The 16,701-nt window shown below is 39.5% G+C and overlaps 1 pseudogene; it reads left to right on the forward strand.

Moving 5' to 3' along the window:
• Nucleotides 1–14,740: 14,740 nt before the first annotated feature.
• On the forward strand, nucleotides 14,741–15,279 carry LOC102123641 (ADP-ribosylation factor 1 pseudogene; annotated as a pseudogene).
• The last annotated feature ends 1,422 nt before the right edge of the window (nucleotides 15,280–16,701 follow it).

Consider the following 16,701-nt stretch of genomic DNA (forward strand, 5'->3'; position numbering starts at 1 on the left):
TAGACAGATTCTACTTTCTGCCACCTTATGATTAGGCATGGCTAGGTGCATTCTCTGATTGAGGAAATAGAAACAGAAGTGATGTATGTCACTCTAAGTCAAAGCCTTTAATTGTCAGGCTTGAGTATTCCTTCTGTGGTAATTATAGAAGCATGTGTCAAGATGGAGACTCTGCAGCATGGGTGGATAAGGCATACACTTTTATTATTTTAAGCCACTAAGATTTTGAGGTTATTGATACCACAGCATATCCCAGTCTTCGGAAGGCCCTAGGTGATCCACAGGGCAGAAGTGGCAGAGCTCTGGAATTAACTCCTTTCCCCCACCCTTCCCCTTAACTGGAATAGCTCCCCTTCTTTTTTAAAATTTTATTTGACAAAATCCTTTCTATTTCTTAAAAAAAGGTTAAAAACCACCCATGTAGGAGTTTGACCTGAATGTTCTTTGGACCCTAGGATTTACCGATTTTAAAACATTTGCTCCTTAAGTTTTCTTGTGATTTGCTTCTCTCATAAAAATAGAATGCAGCCACAATTTAATTAATTGAAGGTTTCATCATATTGTGCTTTTCCCTAATGCTATACCCAAGCTGTGCTTATCAATTGACATGCCTGATGATTGTATGTGGTTTATGAAATGAGGTTCACTGGTTGATAATATATATTATAAAGCACAGCAGTCAGACATATTAAATATATAATAGATAGAGTATTTTGTTAATAGTAGCTTATCATTTCATATTACTTTATCATTTAAGACCTCAATCACTGTTCATACAGCCCTTCATTTAAGCCAAGCATTTAGTATGCTAGTAGAATTTGGACTGAACAATATTATTAGAATTCATTTTTGAAAAATACTTTTTGTGAGTCTTTTCTCTAGGACTTGAGCATAAAATTCCTAAAAATAGAATCTAGTCATATATTAGTGTATATTTAAAAACACACAAGCTTATTGTCAGATGCAGACAATTTTGACTACTCAAATGAAGGGTAAGAGACACCTGGATTATACCAAAAAATGGATAATTCTCAAATCATTTTAAAGTAACACAGTGATCGATAAAAATGCTGAAGGAAGGTACTCTTGGTTAATTAAAGTTTTTGCTTGATAAAAGGTTTAAAGAAACAGTTGTTTTTATTTTGAACGTTTTAAAAATGCTTCTTGATTTAACAAGTAGAGTGTCATGTCCAATATTTAATCTTTGAAGACTGAAAATCTTGCATCACTTTGGATGTCATTAATCTGTAGAGAGAGGATCTTGCTCTGTTGCCCAAGCTGGTCTTGAACTTCTGGACACAGGCAATCCTCCTACCTTGGCCTCTTAAACGGTTGAGATTACAGGTGTGAGCCACCATGGCTGACCTGGGTATCATTAATCTGAACATGAATGGTCAATGTAAAAACAGAGAATGTGGAGGAAATTGGGTTGAAGTTGCACAGTTTGAGAATGTACTCTTTAACGTATTGGTTTAAAAAACTAAATTTCTCCTGTGAGTGTACTTACTGCTTTTGTGCTTAAAGCAATTGCTGGGGCAGACTGTGGGACTGGCAAATGAAACAAAACTGGTAAGTGAAGGATCATCCAGTTGGGTTTTAGTTAAATGAAATTTTATATCATCTGCCTCTGTTATACAGATGCAAACATCCCTCTTTCACTTTCCTCACTCCTAATCCTGAGCAGTGGTCAAGTTGTCCCTTACGTTGAGAGTTTGAGCTGGGCAGTGGTGGGGAGAGAAGTTAAGGGAGCAATTATTTGGAAGTAAGCAATTTATGTTTTTAAATACACACAGTCTGCTTCCTAGTTGCAGCCCTCACAGAGTTAGGCGGTCTGACTGAGCTCCTCTAGCTGCAGCATAAGTGGGTGGTTTGGGAAGAGACTGCTCATCTAGTGCATTTTCAGAGTAAGCATGTTGCCAGATCTCATGTTCCAGCTTCCCCAAGAGAAACCCCAAAGAAATGATATAGCGAAGGATTCTAAAATAAACGTTCAAATTAATGCTCCTAGGCTTGAGTTGTAATTCGGACTCACTTCCATCATTATTATGTCTCCCAAGCATTTGGTTTTGAAGAATACCTGGCAAAGAGTTATCCTGCAGTCGTGTTGCCTTATTGAATGCAGTGTAGACTGAATCTACACCCTTTCTGTCTGCTTGTTCTGTATCATTGTGACTGTTGTCCAGCTTCTTGATCTTGTGTATTACTAGCACGTTTCTTGAGTGAATTCATTGGTTCTGACAGGATCCATATTTTCGATCTCTACATGTCCACATGGCATTAAATCTAACTGTGGGAAATGTTATCATCACACTACGGTTATTATATTGACAAGCACATTTCCCTGAGTAGTCAGTCATGGAAATGGAGAGATTACTCATTTTCTGAAATACATGATGGTTATGAAGAGGGCAGTATAGGCTAATGGAAAGAGCTCTAGATGGATGATCATGATTCTTATTATGACAGAAAACCATTAATTAAATGCCTTTTTCCTTGTGTTACTGTTCTAATCTCCACATAAAGGGTTGTATGCAGAATTTATTTTTTCTTTGTAAATTTGCAAACTACATACAACACAAATATTTATAGATATCAGGAAAAATGTCATTTCATTAATACATGGTACAAAAATATAATTGCATAGAGCTGAGGATTTCTTTTGGGAGGGGTGAGAAATGATGGGATAGGAGATGGGGGGAGACAAGGTTGGAACGTATTTTAGAAGAGAACCCAGAAAAGTGGCCATCAGGACTCTGTCTCCACTAGGTGAGCTGTGGGGAAGCAGCCAGGCCTTTTCTGGAGAATGCAGAAGGCTTGGCTTTTTAAATGAATGAAATGGAGTAAGGGGTGTGTACAGAAACACATTCTTAGTACCTGTTTTATGAGTTCGCTTTTGTTCTGTGTGCATTAGGTATTTATGTTGCTCTTCACTAGAAGACCTGATCTAAATTTATTGGAACAAATGAAGAAATGTAGTCCAGTGACTCAGTGATTCAGGTCTTCATAGGTTGATGGGAGGTGAAGGGACCTGGAGTTAGGAGGAACTCAAGTTCCCATTGAGAAAAGGTTGCTGTCTTTGGTTTGGAGCAGGCAGAAGGAGCAGAAGAGCAGAAAATGTGTTTTAAAATTGTCAATCAGCAAAGTGTCAATGCAGGAATGGGTACCCTTCTAAACAATGGCCAGCCACATATTGTTAGATAGTTAATGGAAGGTCTCCCCCTCCCCCACATGGCCTCTGAGAAGGTGCGGAGGAAGTCTGCATAGTTTTTCAGGAATAACCTCAGGGAACACAGAAGCGCCCCTACACTGAAGGGAGTCTTGAACCCAAGGCCTTTGTCCTTCAGAAAAGACGGAACAAAGATTGGATTAAGTTCCGCAGTCATTAAAATCAATTTACATTAATATGCTAAGCATACGAGCTATACCTTTGTTATTTTGTTTCTTTAAACTTTCCTTTAAGTGTTATGCTTTCATGATAGCATATAATTAGTTTTCTATAAATATAGATTTATCATTAAATAATGAATTATACCTAAATTTGTAATTACAAAAGTGTCTTCTAGCTGATCCTGGTGCTCTGCAAATAGCTGTTTGGTCCTAGTTCTTACTAGAGGGGATGCATGCTGGAGACTTGACCCAGAGTTTCCTGAGCACATGTCCTAGACGGGAGAAGAGGAGTGCTGCTTGAGGCTCTTGTTTCTTAGAATGGATGGAGAGAATGGAATGGTGGATACAGAGCCTCTTAGCTCAAATAAAAGAGTTAGACGTAAATTTTGACACCTACCAGGGAAAGGGGAAAGCATTTCCTCCTCAGTTTTTAAAACGTCTAGAATTTTTTTTAAAGTTCCTGTTTCCTGATCACCTTTCAAGCAAGTGTCATATGATGTTATGTCTGAAAAAGTAGTTGTGTCCCTAGGAAAATGGAGTTTAGAAATATCGAAGAAAGATGATTCTTTTGGCCCATCTTTCTCAGGCGTAGGGGACTTAAGATATGTCTCTGAATGAAATCTCATGCCATCTTTATGGCCATCCTGTCCTTTCCTGTCCTTTGTGGCTGTCTTCACCATCCTCTGGGTCATAGATGTCAGGGGTTTAATCTTATAATCACTGCAAAGAAGAAATGTGGTTGGAAATCCTCCCAGGGTAGAATCTGCACAAGGCCAGTGCCTGTTTGATGAATAAGGAGCTGAGGCTGCCACTGCCCACTTCCCATCTCCTCTATGCCAGCCTCACCCCAGAGAAACATTGGCCATTATTTCCCCAGATTAAATTCATACTAAACTCTGGTGGGGGTTTAAGAAGGTTTCAAGTGTGTATTCCAGAGCAGTATAGTGCCAGAAATTTGCGAATTGTTTTTCTTTAGCCAACACATTTCTTTGTCCAAGGAATAGGATAGAAACTCACATCTCCCTTGTGCCCTGGCTTCAGCAATTTTCTCCGTAATTGGTCCCATGTTTCCCAGCAAGCTTATATTTCAGCCCATCCTTTCTTGGTATCTTTGTGCACCCTCCACTACCACCCTACGATATGCTTCCTTTCTCCAAAGGATAACTGTCCTGCCCTCAGTTCCTTTTTTCTGTCTTGTAAACTCTATCTCCTTAGGCTTTGACTGAGTATAAATGGATTCATTTGGTTACGCTTTTATTTTTACTATAATTTTTGGGTTTTCTTGTTCCGCAGAGGGACAGGGAGAAACTCTGGGCTTGTAGTTGAGCTGAATAAGAAGTAGTGCTTTAAGTCCAGTTAACTCCTTACCAGTGGTATGGCAGGTCTTCATTCACCTACAGTTAAATACATGATGTGGTGAGAATTTATCTTATGGACATTGCATGGTCTGGTCTATAGAAGGGATGCATATTCCCCCTGTGACTCTGAGCCTTCTTTCTAAATAATAAATCTGACCTTATTAAATTAAAGCATATTTTCCCCTCCTGACCTGGCTTTCATTAGAAAGGCTTCCCATAGGTTTTACAGAAAATGTCCCAGCTGGAGCCATCTAGACAATGGTGCCCCATACTCCAATAGATTTTCCTCTTACACATTAGCTTCTCCTCTGTTATCAGGGATGGGGATTTTTATTCCATCTCTCTACAAAGAAAAAGTCTGCAAGCCCTCAGTCTTGGGAGTGATCAGATCTTTCTGGCATGCTGATATGCATCCTGATTGAGTGTTTAGGGTACATTCTTAGAACAGTTCTTCTTTTGTTGACAAAGGGAAATTGAGACTGAAGCAATGACATAAGCTGTCAAGAACAAAGGAAGAATGTTGTATGAATTTTTTTGACTTGTCATTTCTTTGTGGCTGGATATATTTGATCTGGGAGGAAATATGTATGGTTGGATACTATATTAGGGTTATAAATTATGTAATTAATTTTATAAAATGAGATTGATACTATGAATATACATTCATCAAAAATATTAGGAAGTAAAAGACTAAGAAAAAAATGTGAACATATTTTTAACTAGATCTTTAAACTAAAGGTCAGCATTATAGCTTCCTTCCAGCTCTGTATCTCTCTCATGCATGTTTCTTTTCAAAGCTGGCATCTTGTTCAGATCAGCTCCACAGGATACAGGGAGCAAGAGCATGTACATGTGCGGACACACACACACACACACACACACACACAGACGCACACACACACCCCCCACCATCACCGTAAAATAGTATAATAGTGAAATGTTTTTCTCTGTATCTGAACTGCTTTCTTCTCTTTGAATTTTTATTTCATACATTTCATCTTGCTTATATAATCCAAAGGGAAATAGTCTATAGCCTATTTCCTATGAACAAATGCTGAAATGATTAAAATCTGACTGACTTCACTAGCATATGCAAAGTTATTTCTGATGACAACTGCAATAGACGCTCTATTGATGGGACTAAATTGACTTTAATTTTTGTGTGATGAATGAATCCTATACTGGGCTATGTAGTCAATTTGGTTAGATTTTATTGCTTTAGTTAAATTTTCAAAAAGGAAAGCTTAAGCATGCAGGTCAGTCAAGGGGCTTCGAATTGGTGTATACATTAGAGGGTGGGAATTTACTTCTCCCTGCTTCTATAGGGGGAAAGATAATCAATTACTCCATGTGTATATTTATGAAATCAGAATGCTGGTTACCAGCCAAGGTGTTTCTTTTTCAAAAACTGCAGAGAAGGCTTGTGATGAAAGCCAAAACCTTTTGAAAAGAGGCGTTGGATATGTCTCCTTCTATGAATAAGAATAAAAGAAGATTTCCCCCTAAGCCTGCATGACTAAAGATAACACATCTCATTCCAATAATAGTCTCTCCCTTTTTTAGGTACTGTAAAAACAACAACAAATAATTTGGAGGAGCTTAACTTCAAATACAATTAATACCTTGAGCAAGTTGATTTTGGGAACAATGCTGAGCTCAGGGTGGCTTCCTAGAGGAAATCTTGACCAGTTTCAGACCTGAGTGGTGAATGGGAATCAACTAGTCCAAGACAGGTGAAGCACAGTGCACAGAGAGAAGCCACTCAAGGCAGGAGGTAAAGGCTTAGCAGTGAGTACAGCTCCTCTTGCCCAATGTCTTCCCCATATTAAGAGTTCAGTAGACATTCAAATGACTGGTTCCTTTCATAAAGTGAAACCAAGGTTGGTAGCTGTTGGGGATGGCATTTGTTTCTTTGATATAAAGAGGTGATTGCTGAAAGGATGGAAGAAGGGTAGACAGGGAATAAAAGAAACTTACGATTTACTTCACTTCACAGAATCTGGCAGAAGCATAACCGAAGTGAATTCATAGCTTTGCATAAAGCTTACTCTAGAAGGAGTGATGAATAAATGAATACGGTATTCATTTTTAAACATTATTTTGTGGCCCATTATCAACTGAATATAATTCCTATAAAAAACGGAGAGTAAAATTTATCTTTTGGATCTAGATTTGGATATACTAGGGCTGTCTTTATGAAACTGTTGCAAAAAAGGAAGACAGGGAAGAAGACAGAAAATGCTAAAGCTAGAAGAGGAAAGAGTTTAAAGCTAGAAGAGGAAAGAGTTTTAGGGAAGTGAGAAATGAGAAAGACAAACATTTAATGCTGTACTGACAGACACAAACAACATACAAAAATTCTACTTATTTTGGCCGGGCGCGGTGGCTCAAGCCTGTAATCCCAGCACTTTGGGAGGCCGAGGCGGGCGGATCACGAGGTCAGGAGATCGAGACCATCCTGGCTAACACGGTGAACCCCGTCTCTACTAAAAATACAAAAAGAAATTAGCCGGGCGTGGTGGCGGGCGCCTGTAGTCCCAGCTATTCCGGAGGCTGAGGCAGGAGAATGGCGTGAACCCGGGAGGCGGAGCTTGCAGTGAGCCGAGATCGCGCCACTGCACTCCAGTCTGGGCGACAGAGCGAGACTCCGTCTCAAAAAAAAAAAAAAAAAAAAAAAAAAAAAATTCTACTTATTTTAAGAGTATATACCCTCAAAAGTGAAAAAACACTAATTCTCAGATGACAAAGCTGTCTTGAATACATAATGCTAGTTATTTGGTATAATTGTTTTTAGTTAGCAGTTAAATGAATATCATAAAATGGATATAAAAAATACTATCTATTTTCTGAAGTTTCTGTATCTAAAAAAGAAAAAATATAGAAATAATGGATTTGGGAATATCTGTAAGGGATGAGCAATTAAGAGAGTTTTGTTACTGCAAGACAAGGACAGTAACAAAGAACAGTCTCACACATTTGATGAAATATTTAGCCGTGTCTTCCACACTCAGGAACCATAAGCCATTAAAACAACCCCATTATGCTCCTAAGAGCCACTTGCATTCTAGCTAATAGAATACCTTAAGCCAAAGTAAATTAGAACATCGAAGTAGCTTTTCTCACCAAATGACACAAAGACATTACTGTTTTTGAAATGAGAACAGAAAGGCTATGGCATAACTTCTACTGAGTCACAAGGAAGAATTCTTGGAATCCCTACTTCCTTTGCCTTCTTTCAGCCAGGCATAGCTGGAATGACTGAATAATTCTTTGTAAGACTTAAAAATACAGTTGTAATAGCATTACCTAAATAGGGAAGAAATCGCCTTTATATGCATTATCTACCAGTGAGATAATTTTCACTCAAATTTACATCCAGTACTTCACCAGCCACCTTTTCAATATTCTTCACAAAATGCACATACATATTGGTTATTTTTAATAGTGGAAATATTTCTATAATCGTGAATTTTCAGCATCACCAATTTGCACAGTTGAATCATTTTTTCAATGAGTACAGGGTACGATTGGAGAAGGAAATTAGTTGGATTTATTCCAGTTTGGCGATTAGGTAGATATTTGCTTTAGAACAGGTTGTTGGGGATATTGGCAAGAAAGTGGACGAGTGGTAGACTATGGAGTCTAAGTTGAATATGGAAGGTTGTACACACATTTATTACCTTACAATTTCTGTGGATCAGGAGTTGGACATGGCTTAGCTAAGCCTACTCTTTAGTGTCTCACAAATGTGACAATTGTAACAAATGTGTCAGTTGGACTGCCTTTTCATCTGGAGGCATAACTGGGGAAGCAACCACTTCCAAACTCACTCAGATTGTTGGCAGAATTCATTTCCTTGCAGTTTTAGGATTGAGAGCCCCAGCTTCTTGAAGGATGTCAGCTGGAGGCCATCTTTACTTCCTAAAGTTGGTGTGTGGTTCCTAGAGGCTACCTACAGTTCCTAAAATCTACCCATAGTTCCTAGTGGCAACCCGTGTTTCCTGGTATCCTTCCCACCATGGGCTTTCCCAACATGGTCAATTAGTTCATCAAGCCAGCAAGGAGTTTCTAGAGGGAGTCTGCTGGCAAGATGGAGTCTTATATAACTTAAAGTAACTAAGGAAGTAGCCTCTCATCATCTTTACCATATGTTATTGGTTAAAAGAAAGGCACATAATTCCTGCCCACACTCAAGGGGAGGCGACTACACAGAGGCATGAATACCAGGAGGTAGGGATCTTGGGTCGCCATCTTAGAGACTGTTTGTTACAATATGTAAATGCCAAAAGATCAACTGATTTTTTTTTTTTTTGCCCTTGTTCAGAGGCAAAAATGATTGATCCTTATGGGCTGGAGTATTGTGTTGATTGTTAATATATGGGGATTGGTGAGATTTGATATAGGAGAATAGGGAGCTCTGGAGAGGAAGTGGGGACAGGAATGCTAGTGATTTAGAAGTCTGTTAGACATTGATCCTGCTGGAGTGGAGTTATTTTAACTAATTTCTGTTAAAAAAAAAAAAAAAAGAAGCATAAATTCATAAGTCTTTGACCCTATCTCTGACTTGCTATTTTAGGCAGGCTCCATTGTAAAACAAACAAAACCAGTGTGTGTCTGTGTGTATGCATGTGTGTGTGTGCAATTTTCTCCTCTTTTACTGAGAGGATTAGTTAGAAAATTTGATCTGAAATAGAACATAAAATGTTTATTTTTATAATCTTGATTTTAACTGCATAATACATGAATAGTAATATGGCAGGCTTTTAGAATCTAACTCTATAAACCGTGGATTTTATGGTTCAAAAGAATAATGCAGATTTGAAAAAACACAGAAGAAAGTTTCAAATGCAGGTCCTCTGTTCATTACATTCTTTTGTCCTTAAGGTCTGACATACTCTCAGATCTATTTACAAGCTGTAATGTTTGCCCAAAAGAGTGGTTGTCTCTAAGAAAAATAGACCACTTAATTGTTAGTAGGCCACTTAATTGTTAGCCATCCCCTCTTTTTCATACTGTATTAAATATCAACCTGGCATGGGTCTGTATGGCAGAATCTGAAAAACTGAGCTTTACTTCGTATTAATATTTCCCTTAAATGTTTAAGTGAATTTGGTAATATTTCTCAAATTTAATTCTTCTGCTGGTTCCCTCTCTATTTCCAGACCATGATTTACCCCACCTTGGGTGTAATTCTTGCTCCTTCTGGAATGAAAGAAGACACTGAACTATGGTTACAAGTGATGACTTTGGTCAGATCTACTGACTGGATGATTGACTCATGGGTTTGAGTCTTGACATTACTTACTATTAGCTAGATGACACTGAGCAAGCTACTTAAACTCTCTGGGTCTCAGGCTCCTCATCTGCAAAAAACGTTGTTGTGAATGTACAATGTGATTTAAACATTGATAAATTTCGGTATATAATAAATGCTCAATGATAGCTATTACAATCCTATATTTGAGGTTAATTATTCTCTACCCTTAGCCATCAGCTAATTTTGTGATCTTTCCTCTATATGAAGTAAAAATATTGGCACTTGGCTTATGTCTCTTGTTCATGTCTTGGAAGTATCTTTTATAATTTGTGTCCTATTTATAGACAATTTAGTGGCATAGTCTCAGAATTTTTTACTCTTTCCAGCTCTGGCAACCTCAAACATCATCAAAGTTCAGGCACTGACACTGTGACCATCTAATAAACCTTGTCAGCACAAGAAATTCATATCCTTCAAAAGTTCTTAAGCATCAATATTCCATTTGCAGATTACAACCTCAACTTCTTCTAGCTTTCTCACGTCCTCACTCCTAGGAAAATCATGATTTGACGTTAATCTTTGAATTCTTCTTTATCTTCACTTATTGACTTTTTTTTCCCAGTACTTAATCTGGATTCCATGCATCAGCCCAATAACTCTTTTACTAACATTCATCCTGTTACCTGCATTTTGTGTGTGTGGATTTGAGCTCAATGCCACAATTTACGTTCTCTGCTCCTTTAGCGGTGCTGCTCCATGCTGCTGAAGAAAATCTTACTGCCATGTGAACAGAATCTGGACACACACTTGGTCTCCAACCTCACTAGGACCTTCACGCTTCATCATTTCCCTCTTCCATGTTTCTCCTCAGGCAATACAAATCATTACTAAAGGTTTCAAGTCATATATCTGCCCATATCTCCTAATTCTCTGCAGAGTATGTCTTTTGCCACTTTCACAAGAAAAGCAAGGTAATTAGTTGTGAAATAACTTGAACTCTCCACTCACCACTTACAGAATTGCCCCATTTGTATCTATTTTTCCTTCTTTCAGTGTCAGAGGATAGATGATGTGACCTTCTCTCCATGTGTAGTCAGTACTCCGATCCCCTCCCACCCCAAGTGTAAGCTTGTGCACGCAGTGAACCCCTGCATGCATGTACCGACTTGCTTTTAATTCTATCCCTTCCTTCTCCCCCAGAATGTTGCTATATTATTTCCCTGTTTCGAACTCTATATTTCTACTTTTTCTCATCTCATAATCCATCCTAAAAAACAGAATCTTCCAGGCATTTAAAAGCAGTGCAATGTAATTAGAGTGACAGGCTGCATTGGAAAGCAAAAGGTCCAAGTTGGAAAAGCAATGCCAGGCTCAAGGACAGAAGGTGAGGTGAATGGAATATAGGAGAACATGAGTTCTGAGGACAAAAGCCTGGATGATAGGACAGATATGGGCCATAGCTGGGCTGACAGACTACCTCAAAAACTCACGCACATGCCGACCATAAGAAGCTTACAGTTGCTATTGGCAACATGAAAAGTCACATCTTTCCTCCATCAGTGTTACAAGAATAGTGAAAAAAGCCACAGTATAGCCAGGCTTTAGAGCTGTTTCTCCTGAGCACTGTTTGGCTCATATAAGCCCAGTCTCTAAGTTCAACCACGTGAGTGAAAACCACTTGAATATGTTTTATGCACAAAGTCATCCAAAGAATGATATCTAGGTGGCGCTTAGTTGTGGAATATAAAACCTTAACTCAACATTAGATGGCTACATAAGCTCTATATTCTATATAGACACGTAATAGTACAGTAGTTTATGGAATCTAAATTGTGAATGGAGTAGGGGGAGGCAAAATTATGAAGCAACTTGCTCATACACTTCAATATTCTGAACCTAATAATTTAACAAGTGTTTTCAAGAGCTTCAGGAATCATTTGTTATTTTCATATAAGCTTTCTTAAATTCCTAAGATCCTTATCCCCATGATAATTTGAAAGTAGAGTGCAAAGGAATAACAACAAGTAGATTGAGATTAAAGCTGTAAAAATGCCAGCATATAAGAGCTCCTTTTTCTGTGGTTGTAGGTGTGTTATGTAGTGAAGCAGTGGTTCCCTAAGTGTGGTCCCTGGATGAGAAGTGTCAGCATCACCTGGGAAAATTTTGGAAATGCAATTTCTTGTGTCTTACACCAGACCTATCAAATCAGGTTCTCTGGGAGTGCAGTCCTGTAAATCTGTATTTCAACAAGTCCTCCAGGAGACTCTGATGCATCTCAAGTTTGAGAACCACTGGCTTTAGAGGATTGGAGCAGCACTCTATATGGATACATTTGCAACTACTTAAATGACTTACCAAAGGAATGCTAGAAAATGGTATTTGGCTTTATGAACAGGTACTTGGAAGAGAAATTTATCTAATCCTGATAAAATTTATAATATATTAATGGGGCAGAAATATTATTCCAAATGATAAAATTGTGATATTTGAAAAGAAAATAGATCTTTATAGCCTGAAATTATAGATTAACAAGCTGAGATTTGATAAGGAATAGAGGCAAATTCCCATATTTAGCTACAAAACCCCAAATGTATGTGTATCAGGTGGGAGAAAAATGTCCTGAAACCTTTAGTTGACTACACATTCAATATGAATCAATGATATGATGTGGCTACAACCAATTATCATAGTATTCACTCATTTGTTTATTTATTCAATAATTATTTGGTGAGTGCCTACCATTAACCAGGTGCTGTACTGGTCACTAAGAACACAAGGATGAGTAAAGCAGACATGGTCTTCTCATTTAAAGGAACTTACATTCTCGTGAGTAGTAAAATAAAAACCAGCAAACAAATCTATAAAATACTTTTTAGTTACTGTTAAGTGTTAATAAGAACAGCAAGAGTGATGAAGACCATACTGTTCTTTATTGTATGTATCACCGAACCCCATGCCTATGGAACTGTGCTCAGCTTAGGTGAGTCACACTTCTGGAGAATTAGACAGATGAGAGAAAGGTTAGCGCAGTGGGTTTCAAACTTGAGCATGCATGAGGAACACCTGGAGGGCTTTTTAAAAATCTGGATTGCTGAATCCTAAGCCCCACAGTTTCTCATTCAATTGGTTTGACTTGGGACACCAAAACTTACTTTCTAACAAGTTCCCAAAGGTAATGATGCTGTTGCTGGTTTGGGAGCCACTGGTTTAGACCTGGTTAAGGCTGGGGAGGACCAGGACCTGGGATTGCTTTGCTCAGAGAAGAGGAAACTTCAATAAGACATGATAGTTGTTTTGAATTATTGGTAGGAATGATATGTATAAAAATAGGTTAAGTTTATTCTTTGTAGTCTGAAAAGTAGGATGTAGATTATTTGGAAGAAGGAGGGAGACAGAGTGTAGAAACATAAATAACTTTTAGTCTTAGAGCCGATTTAAAACGAGATAGCTACCTCAGAAGGAACGAATTCTACCAGAGACATTGAAGTGTAGCACTGATGAGGACTCATTGGGGATGCTACGTGGACAGAAGAGGCAGAGAAAGCCCATCTACAGATACTAGGGCAATAGAGGGGAGTGGAGGCAGAGAGGAAAAATTGCCCAAATTGCCAGTAACTTCTCATTTTTTGATTCTAGTCTTTCTGGAAGCCCAGGCGTTTTTGCCTTTGAGTCCTGTGGAGTCATTTCTGTAACCCTAAAAAAATTCTCTATTTCTGTTTAAGCTAATTTCTTGTTCTCATTTTCTAACAAGGAATTTAGTAATGAGAATGTCTGTTGGAATTAGAAACATGGAGCTCATTGGTCGTATTTGCCAGTGTAATTTCAGGGCTGCTTTTGGAGTACACATTAAATTATGGTGAAGAGTAAATGAGAGGTAAAGAAGTAGAGGAATCAAGAGTGGTCTAGAAAGTGCGGCTCAAAGCAAAAGGGAATTTTGGAGTCCAAATATTTTTTTTTCCAAAGATAAGAATGACTAGAGCAACTGTATACTTTGAGGAAAAACAGACAATTGAATGGGAGAGAGAGAGCAGGTAATAATCGGAGTAATTTGAGGTAGAAATAAAACAGAATGAGATTAAAACCCAAAGAAAGAAGTTAGTTTTGAACTAGAGGAGGAACATCTCATCTTCTGAGGAGACAAAGCAAGAAAGGAAGCTTGGCCTTAAATGAAGGTAGTGGTGAGACAGGGGGCAAGAAGTTGAAATTCACATGAAGCGTGAAGTGAGATAATTTCCTGAGGGAGGGCTGGGATTGCGGAGGGGAGAGTAGGAAGCTTAAGGAGACAATGAAGTTTGAAGCATCACTTCAAGAAGTAGAAAAGGGATTTGACCAAAGACAGAAGAAGGGGTTATGGAGCAGGAAGGGGAGCCCAGATAAGACCCTTGAGTTAGAGTGATAGCAATTGGAAAATTGTGTGATATTTGCCAGTGTGATCAGAAGCTCAGGGAAAGTCTAGATGTGGAGACAAACTCCAGGGAGTGTGAAGGGAAGACAGCGATGCAAGGAAGTTGAGAGAACTGTTTTTTTTTTAAAGTTATTTGATGGAGGCCAGGCATGGTGGCTCATGCCTATAATCCCAACACTTTGGGAGGCTGAGGTGGGCAGATTACTTGATGCCAGGAGTTCGAGACCAGCCTGGCCAACATGGCAAAACCCCCTTCTCTACTAAAAATGTATATATTAGCCAGGTGTGGTGGTGCACGCCTGTAGTTCCAGGTACTTGGGAGGCTGAGGGTCCATGGGGAATATCTTTACCAACCTCTTTAAGGGTGTTTTTGGCAGAAAAGAAATGCTTGTCCTCATGATGGGCCTGGATGCTGCAGGCAAGATGATGATTCTGTATAAGCTGATGCTGGGTGAGATTGTGACCACCACTCCCATCACAGGCTTCAGTGCAGACCCATGGAGTCTAAGAACATCAGCTTCACTGTGTGGTACACGGCAGGCCAGCACAAGATCTGGCCTCTGTGGTGCCACTACTTCCAGAACACATAAGGCCTGATCTTTATGGAGGACAGTAGTGACAGAGAGCACATGAACAAGGTCCATGAGGAGCTCATGAGGATGTTGGCTCAGGATGAGCTCTGGAATGCGGTCCCCCTGGTGTTCACTAACAAGTAGGCCCTCCTCAACACCATGAACACCACTGAGATCACAGACAAGCTGGGGCTGCATTCCCTGCTCCACAGGAACTGGTACATTCAGGCCATCTGTGGCGCTTGTGGTGACCAGCTCCATGAAGGACTGGACTGGCTGTCCCGTCAGCTCCAGAACTAGAAGTGAATGTGACACCCTTCTCCATCTCCCTCCTCCTCTTAAAATGTCTGCTTTACTCCCATGTGGCAAACAACTCTGTGCTATGAGTGCCAGAAACTGCCTTTGTGGTTTGGTTTATTGTGTGCATTGCACTGTGCTGTAAATGTGGCAGATGAAGCCTGTGGCCAGGCGTTTCATTAAACGTAAATAGATTTTGTTTCCGACAAGACAGTTTCTGGCAGTCACGTGCAAGATTACTCAGTGTTTTTTTTTTGTTTGTTTGTTTTTTTATTGTAAAGAGTAAAATCAATGCAGTGCTGGTCAGTGCTGAGAGGGGATGTAGGCCCATGGACACCTGGTCTCCGGGAGTCACTGTGTTGGGATTACTGGATGCACCCCTGGTTTTAGAGCTGTGTTGAGATCCATTTTTGTAGTTGGTTTCAAGCCTGAACTCAGCCATTTTTAAAATTGTTAAAAATCTAACTTGAGAACACTTGAACACACAGAAGGGAGACCCTGCCCAGTGTGGGTTTGCAGTTATGGCCTGGATGCTAGCCACCAGCTTGGCTGTTCCCCTCAGGAATGTGAGGTGGTGGCATGTCAGACCACATCAATTCTGCATGATTGCAATAGAGATCCCTGTGACTCACCTGTCCTTGGGTCACTTTGCATCCCATAGCCTTGTGCTTGTCCCTGTGCTTCCATGGCTCCTAAGGGCTGGGCTAGGAGCCCATTGCCAGTCCACTCTCCGCTAGACTGCTCAGCTGCCCATCCACCTGCCCACAGCAAGCTCAGGGGACACAGGCCCCACTTGTCCCTTGGTAAGCATTTGGCCAGAGTGGGCGCATTGCCTCCAGCACTGACACTCTCTCAGACATATTGGTGGGATGTCTTTGGCCTCACCAGCAGGAGTGTGCGTGAGCCAGGCAGGCCATGCTTCTAAACCTGCAGACCCTTGGAAGTACCCTATCTCCGTGTATGACATAGCTTTCTCTCCCTTAGCTTGCAAGAGTCCAATTTGCTATCAAAAAAAGATGACCTCTACTTTTTCTTTTGTATTTTGATAAACACTGCAGAAGCTGGGGCTGTTCAATTATCTTGGGTAAAACCTCAGAACTGGTCTGTTTGATGTCAGAGAACCTTACTTGTTTCAATACACAATTAATAAAAGAAAATAAAAATAATCGCTGTTCAAAATAGATTTCTCCTCTGTCATCGCAGATACACTGAAGCTGCAATTATGACTGTATAATTATATTATACATATATTATATAATTATGACTATATAAGCTGCAATTATAGTTACCCTTTGCAAAATTGCTTAAAAACTTTCTCCTCATTGAAATGAATGGGAGTCTTCATGGCTGAGTATGCTGTCAGTGTAGTTTCTGAACAGCTGCTAGAAGCAGACTGGACATCTTGGACCCACTCAGGACACCAGA

Source organism: Macaca fascicularis, chromosome 11 (genome assembly GCF_037993035.2).
Source record: "Macaca fascicularis isolate 582-1 chromosome 11, T2T-MFA8v1.1".
Taxonomy (NCBI): Eukaryota; Metazoa; Chordata; class Mammalia; order Primates; family Cercopithecidae; genus Macaca; species Macaca fascicularis.